The sequence below is a fragment of the Alosa pseudoharengus genome, unplaced genomic scaffold (assembly GCF_046254945.1).
Source record: "Alosa pseudoharengus isolate Yale_2024_CS ecotype anadromous, Long Island Sound unplaced genomic scaffold, YU_APseudo_1.1 YU_APseudo_1.1_scf_3, whole genome shotgun sequence".
NCBI lineage: Eukaryota > Metazoa > Chordata > Actinopteri > Clupeiformes > Clupeidae > Alosa > Alosa pseudoharengus.
The window spans coordinates 5,878,168-5,886,351 of record NW_027468718.1 but is presented as its reverse complement, the minus strand read 5'-3'; the positions used below and the strand labels follow the sequence as shown (position 1 = coordinate 5,886,351).

The window sequence follows — 8,184 nt, the reverse complement described above, 5'->3', positions numbered from 1 at the left end:
TGTGTGCTGACTAAAACTATGTCGTTAGTCGTCATTGGCGAATATAGGCCTAATCCAGACTTGTTGTTCTACATTACAGGTAGGCTAAGAAACAACACAATGTCCTATTATAGGACTAAATTAGTTTATGTCTGTTTTTTTACGCTTATTGGGTAAATCTAGGTAGCCTAATTTGAATGCTATAATTCTGTATACAGTAGGCCTATGCTATAGCCTATAAATGTCTGCTGCCTTTAATCTGTAACTCACCTGCATGGTTAAATAAAGGATAAAAAGATAAATAATAATAAATAAATAAAATAGCCTATTGGATTAGTTGGGACATCATGTTTGGTAATTTGGGACATAGCCTTATTGGTGCATTTGTTATGTCGACTCAATTTAAAAAAAATATATTTTAAATGTCATTATAGCCTGATTGATGTGTTATTGTGGTTTGATTTTTAAATGATCCTGCCTCTTTCATTCTCTATTTATCAATTAGCTCCATTCATTCTGTCATTGCACTTATGTACTTCTCTATTCCCTGAAAATAATTGCCTGGAACAAAGCATATTTTTATCAAAACAAGATATATGCCCCATTAACTTTTGGCATCTATTTGAGCATACAATCGCTTAGTCATGTCATAGCTGTTTTTAAGTCTACCATGAAAGGTTACGATTTAATGTCTGGTTCTCAATGGAGAAATTGAATTGAATTCTTACTGGAACGTAAGGGGGGTGGGACTGTTGAGTTATATTAGACAGTTGTGTTTTCAAATGCTGAACATATCTCACCGGATAATGGTGAATGATTTCCTTCTTTCACCCATCTCACTGAGAGTGAAGTGTCTAAACTCCTAGCTGTCCTGCTACATATCCAGATCTTATTTAAACCACTCTCCTCCAATACCTTTTAAATGATAAGTGATTTCAATTAAATTATGTGATGTGACTTAAGCTGTATGCTTCCAGGTCATGGAATCAAAAACATTGACTTTTCAGGGCAGAAATAAAATGTTATGTTGTCTCAAATTACTTGATGTCCCAATGTACCTGAATTCACCTTCCTTAATATTTTTTCTCCCATTTTGATACCTGTTTCTTTCCATTTTACAGGAAGAGATGTTTTATCTGCTTTCGGTGTGCCTACCTCTATTGTGCATCCACCTGAACTAAAGCGTTCTTCTTCACAGCCTTTTCTGAAACCTAAAATGTCATTATATGAAGTAAGAATATTACATTTTGTATAGACTCAAGCCTAGCTCATATTAAATGTACTGTAAATGCTACCAGTAATTGTCAGTGTCCAAGCAAAATGGCAAGACGTGCCCTTGAGCAGGTTGAAAGTCCCGAGGAAATGGGACAAAGTATAAGTATGCCCATTTCTGTATATGTTAATCAGGTTATGAGATATGCTTCTCTGTGTCATTATGAAGAAACCTATGAAGTTTCATTAGTATAGACCATTTAGAATAGAATATATTGACAACTGAAATTTGAATGACGGTTCATGAAATATTGACATGAAGGCTGTAGCACTCTGTAGGGACGCACATTCACAGAATTTGATGTGCGTCCAATGCATGCCGCATTGATTGTGTACCATTGATTGTGTGTACCACATTTGAACAAGACTGGACCATTACAAGAAAAGATATTGCCAATACTGACAACTGATATTTGGCCGTTGTGAAGAGCGAGTGAATTGACATATGAGGAGATGTGATGCCATCACGCCAGGTGTAAAAGTGGCAAATTTCACATTTTTTATATTATGAGTAGGGGTGGGCGTTATATATCGTCTGCGATAATATTGTGATTGTTGTTTTAACGATGTGCAAATTGACATTATTAAGTATTTAAATTGCTTAGATGGGGGCGGGGGCACACTCAAAATCATGCATTAAAACTGCATACATTCACTAAATCCAGGAAGAGTAGCCTATGTGAGAGAGGCGCCTTGCTGCAGCAGAGCAAGTCACACAATCACTAGTGAGTCCACGTTGTCACACGCACGCCTAATGTTTATTTTGTGCGGCTACTTGATTCAAGTGGCATTGACGAGTAAAAAAATAGACTGTAGCCTATGAGTTAAACAGTCACGCTATTTCCAACATGGTATTGTATGGAGAGAAACTATTAGCCTTTGAGTATTTTAATAGTCAGTTGTAAACATATAACTCTTAAGTTATAAACAGTTGTAAACAAATAACTGTTCTTATGTAACCCTTTTGTAAATGGACTGAAGTTCACTCTAAATATGGAGCTTACTTTTATCAATTATGCTAACCGTTAGCATCGTTATGGGATTTTTTCATAATCATTAGCCATCACAAAAGGTCTGATTTTCGTCAGTATGCGGCACTGGAAATTGTCGTGGAAGTTCAGGTATACGACTGTACACGGCAATTTGCAGGCAACACCAAAAACTGCCGTGAATTGTCGGAATTGACGTGGGCCTTGCTTGGCAGTCATCCCCCCATGACCCACCTCCTAATTCTAGGGAAGGCTTTAACATGTAAATGAAAATGCTGTGAGCTATACAAAAAGGTATTAACTTCACTTTAAGAAAAGCTCTGGTATAAATAGATCAGGCTCAGTGTAGCCTAATTATAGAAAAAATAATATACTAATATAGGGTCAAATACATTTTTTAAAGGATATCGACTAATTATCGTTATCATCAAAATCACAAAAAATATTGAGATACATCACCCACCCCTAGTCATGAGATATTGACATGTAGGGGCTGTAGCATCCCCAATGGACAGAATTTCATAAAATTCAGTGTGCGTACAAAGAATGTATTGATTGTGTGTACTAAATTTGAGGCAATAGAGTCATTATAGGCCATGCCCCAAAAGTTGATTGATGCGTAACTTTAATGAGTGACAAATCAACGGTTTATTGGGAGATGGGTTAGTTTCACATGAGTTTTTTGAAAATGGTGGGGAAATTTTGCATGACTGAATGGATGGGTGTGGGTTCATTGGATTTTGCATGATGGAAATGGGTGTGGGTTCATTGGATGCAGGAGCATTATCTTTGAAATCATTTGTCCACATTATTGAAAGATTTCCAATGTTACTTCCTACCTTGCATAGACTTCACAAACTGTATAGTATAGTAACTGTACAATATACAGCATCGACAGTCAAGAAACAATGTATGTGGGACTAACTTTGTTGTAAATCAATTTCTGCAATGTTTTGATGTTTACAGACGTTGCTACTATAGTTTATCACAGTCCGTTTCAGTTTCGTCATTCCCTCTCGTCCCTCTCGTGGCTTGACATTTTTGTTGGTCTGAGGGGAAAGATTAGTGAACTATCGTGTTCCAGAGTAGTATCTCCCTGAAAGGAGATCAAGGTGGGTGGGGCCAGGCTACTGATTGCAACTTGTCTGTAATGCATATGCCCTTACATATCATTTGCTTATTTATAGGTTGTTATTTCAACATTTCAGAAATTCAGGTAATTTCATCGATCCCGACCACAACAGACAGAATAAGCTTATTCATACTTTGCAATCACGTGACTACCATGGATACTTGGCAGGTAAGAATTGCTGACAAAAATGGCTAACATTTGCATGTGTTCTATCATGTGATGAGGTCCTCATCTGAATATGTACACCCTGCCTGCTGGCGAATGACAGCTTGATAAGTAGTTCAAAACATGACCCCGGCTTATCTCATCAGCGGCTAGTGCATCCAGTCACACAAAAACTATCTGGCAACTATCTAGTTTTCACCTCAAAACACCAACTTATAGTACTCGTATAGTAAAACTGGCGACATCCTGGCAAGATCCTTGAATAGTTTACTGGGTTTCGTTGCTGGACAAGCCAGCCAGCCAGTGACGTCACGTGCAAAGTATACATTTAACACTTCAGAATCTTTTATCCAAAGCGACTTACACATGTTAATTATATTACTGTAAAACTCCATAGCCAGGGCTTTTATTTTCCCAAATCGCCAAACTGCAACGGCTAGTATTAGAGACAGGCATCTATATGAGACCGGCCTTTAATTCCCTTTACATAAAACTTTTCCCTGCAAAGATGGAAAATATAATCGAATTAATTATTTCAAACACACTGAATGTCTACCCATATGACTAGGCTATCCGATGACAATTACGGATCATCATTCATTTAGTGTTGAGATGTTGTTCGTTGTGTGAGAGAAGATTTAAATAGCGGGGATAGCCAGAACAGATGAAACACGTTTTAATTAAACGTAATTTACAAGAGATTGTGTCACACTGAAAGCTCATATTTTGTCACTAGCAACCTAGCCTATATCTGTCCTTTGTCAAATACAGTTGCATTATCAGCCCTGACCAAAACCGTTCAGGAATTATTTATGCAAAAGTGGAATGTGCGTAATGTTTCATTCTCCCTCCTTTTCGGCACGAATGAAACAGCATGAGAGAGCATGAACCATATTGTTTCTCCCGTATTTTATTTGGCAAATTTGACAACATTCAGCTTACAAATCATACAAAGCTTTTCAAATCATAGCCTACTTCTTCGCCATGGCAGTACGCATTTAGAATAAAGAATAGCGTTTGCGAACCCTTACCAAAACAAGCTTACCATTGGCCTATGAACAAATTTGAAACAAAAGTGATGAATTGAACGATGACGAAGTCGAACATATAGGCATAGTTCATATTGAAAAAAGTTATACAATTTGGAAATCTAGCTTTACCCCACCGCAGTCTTTTAATGCCATCTAATCATAACATTAGCGTGCACAGTCTGCACCATACTCACGCCAATTATTCACAACGAGATGAGCTGCAACATTCTATAAACCAGCAACGTAATGCAACATTCTTAAACCTTGCAACTGTGACTAGACATGGTGAATGCTTTGCAACGGCTTGCAACGACGTGCAATATCTAATTCACACCGCTGCAACTCCTAGTTTCTGCAACGGTTTCGTCTCATTGCAAATCTTTGGTGTGAATTGGGCATTAAATAGACGATCTAACGTGGTTTAGAAGATTAAATACAACCCGAAAAAAAAAACAGACCAGGCCTCTATTTGAGACCGGCCTTTAAGCCAAACCTGTAGCTACACCAGGCGTTTGAAAGAGACAGGCGTCTATTTGGGACTCTGCTATTATTTGAAGTTTTACGGCCATTGTCCCAAGAACATCTCAGGGTAAATGCCTTGCTCAGGGGCACAATGATGAAAGTTGTGTATGGAACCCACAAGTTTTAATGCTACTACATACTAGCAGAGCTCCTTAGCCACTAGATTACTGACTTTCATGATTTTAACAATCATAAGAAATATATTGTGATATCATGCTTGTCTTTGAAGATAATTACTGACTTTTTATTGCATTTTTCTTAGATGGAGTTTGGTGATAAAGCTACTCTAAAAGAAAGCTAACGAGCTTCTGCAGGAGTGCTTTGAGGTCACAGACTGGGATGTGCTCTGTGAACCCCATGGAAATGACATTGACTCAATGACAGACTGTCAATAACAAGTCCTGGATCACCAGAGATCTAAAGGAGTTATTGAATAAGAAAAAGAAAGCCTTCAGGGATGGTGACAGAGAGATGCAGAGGAGCATGCAGAGGGAGTTGAAAGCGAGCCTGAGAGAGAACAAAGAGGAATATAGGAGGAACCTGGAGAGCAAGCTTCAGAATAACAACAAGATCGAGATGTGTGGATGGGGAATCAGGCTGAGGGGAGTCTGAATAGGGCCAATGAGCTGAACACATTTTTCAACAGGTTCAGTACAGGACCCTCTTCTACCTCTGCTGGGGTCTGGCTAAGGATCACTGTCCCCAGCCTTCAACTCCCACCATGGATACCACCTAGGGCTGTAACGATACACCAACCTCACGATTCGGTTTGTATCACGATTTTTGACCCACGGTTCCATACGAATCTCGATTTTTTCGACATTTTCGATTTTTTCGACATTTTATTAAATAACATTTTAATAGCCTCCCTTAGAACACCAGAGGATTACAATATAATATATCTATTATTTTATATCCTGATATAAAAATATTTTTCTGAATGACATTTATGACAGCACACTTTATGCAGATTAGCCTATAGCCTAGGCCTACTATTTTTTATTACAATTCTACCTCTTTAATTCAGCTGTCTGGTTGAAGCCTGGAAATATTGTAAACAAAGTAGCATAGTTGGCTAGCTTAGCCTATCAGTCTACTGATTGGACTGTTCAGTTTCCCCATGTGTGTTTAAGTTTCAATGTAATACTTGTTCTCCTTGGGACAGGCCCTTTTGGGAAACGTTGGTATTGAGATGATTGAGATGAACTTCAATGCAACAGTTTTAAACAAATATGTGCAGCTTGCTAATGATGCTAAGCGGATTTAATAGTAATTTAGCTAGTCGTCTTCTATGCGTCATATCATTGCTTTCACGATTGTGAATGTTTTATTTAAGTCGCGCGTGTTCATTGAGCAGGAGAGGGAGGGAGAGTGAGAGGGAGGGAGGGAGCGCGGGAGAGAGCGGGGCAAGGAGAGGGGGTTTACTTCTATACTGTTTGGTAAAGTTGCACCAGGGCCGTAGTCACCATAGACATTGAGGGGGACGTGTCCCCCCCAATATACGGACATAGAAAAATAAAGAAAGAATAAAGCGCTATACTAGGCCTACAGGAAACCAACGCGCATCTGAAATGTAATCAAACGTAAATAAGGCACAAATTAGTGACCTCTGGTTCCAGAGTAGCCTACACCCCTGAGTGGTTTGTCCTGGTGATTTTCCGTTTTTCGTTAGTGGTGTGCGCATTCAAAAGCTTCCATTTACTGCACCCTACTGCGGTGAGGTAGGGCTGTCAACAATATTGCAAAAGCTACCGGTACAATTTTCACAAAACTTCTTGGAAAGGTGTAGCACAGGCTAAGGAAATCCCATACATGTTTGGAGCCGAGCAGACTGAAAGGGAACATTTTCCATATTGTAGCCTATTCTCGCAATGATAGCGAAAGTGAAACGTTTTATTTTAAATTATGAATTTGTGCAAGCCTCTGTCATTTCTTTCACGTCTTTCAACATAAATACTGCATTCATATGCTAGTAGTAATGCCAGAAATTACCGTGTATAGGCCTCTTAGAAATGATTGTTGCATCTTGCATATTTAGATGCGCACTCAATCGCGCATCCATGCAGGCAAAACGTGATCAAATGTGGCGATGGCACACAAGTTGGAAAAAACGTTTACAATACGTGATAGCCTACAGTTAATGTGAATCGCGGACAATAACCAAAGAAAGGAATTTGCACCTCCATTCACCAATTAAACGCTGTAGTAGGCCTAGTGTTTCTACATGTTGGCACAAAACGTCATTTCTGTCAGAAGCCAGTCTATAATGCATACAGGGGTAACATGAGGTGAGTCAGACAGAAGAGGGGCCTGTCTTAGTAGCCTATTCCTGAATCCTGTCCCTTTCAAACTACGTTAAAATGGTGTGATTAGCCGCCAGCATAATAAAATCTAAATTAAAAGACAAAATCTTATTAGGCTCCAAACCTATGAGTCTAAGCCTTAGTTTAAAAAAATCTTCAGGTGCAAGTAATAAGGCAAAGAACCACATTCTGTGTAATATAGAGGTTATCATAAGATACTCTAGTTTGTAATTTCTTTTAAAGTATACATTTTGAACACAAATGGAGTCACGGGTCCAGGGATGGATTACTGAATGGGCTTACTGGGCCCAAGAGCTCAGGGGGCCTTGAAGCCCAAGCCTCTGTGTGAAGTTGCTTCTTCTCCACCCTTCTCTTTTCACAAAACTCACCAGGGGGTGGGGGGGGGCATCTGTGTCCAGGGGTTCATAATCCATCCATGCCATGCCTATGTCCGTCAAAAGTTTGGAATAACCTAATTGACTGACCTAACTAACGAATTGTTTGTGATTTTTAATAATATGTTTGCATGGTAGGAAATGTATTAAAATTTTGTTTGGGGGTCCCTCAGACCCCACCACAGATTTGGTCCCCCCCAATGTTGACATCATGGCTACGGCCTTGAGTTGCACACATAGTCTACAATGAAAGCAAGGAGAGGTATGAAATTATTATTTTTTATTTGTTTGTTTTTGGACAACGTAGGCTACCGATAAGTAAAGCGGGAGATGTGGGTTGCTTTTGCGCGTAAGCTGCAAAGTACTGCGTGAAACACTAGAAAGGGTGTGTCGCGA

The 8,184-nt window shown here is 39.1% G+C and overlaps 1 long non-coding RNA gene across 1 annotated transcript; it reads left to right on the top strand.

Annotated features, from left to right (window-relative positions):
• On the top strand, window positions 1–6,444 carry LOC143100075 (uncharacterized). The gene is made up of 4 exons (XR_012981824.1): window positions 1–79; window positions 1,101–1,210; window positions 3,428–3,540; window positions 5,353–6,444. It is a non-coding gene; the product is annotated as an uncharacterized LOC143100075 (long non-coding RNA).
• The last annotated feature ends 1,740 nt before the right edge of the window (window positions 6,445–8,184 follow it).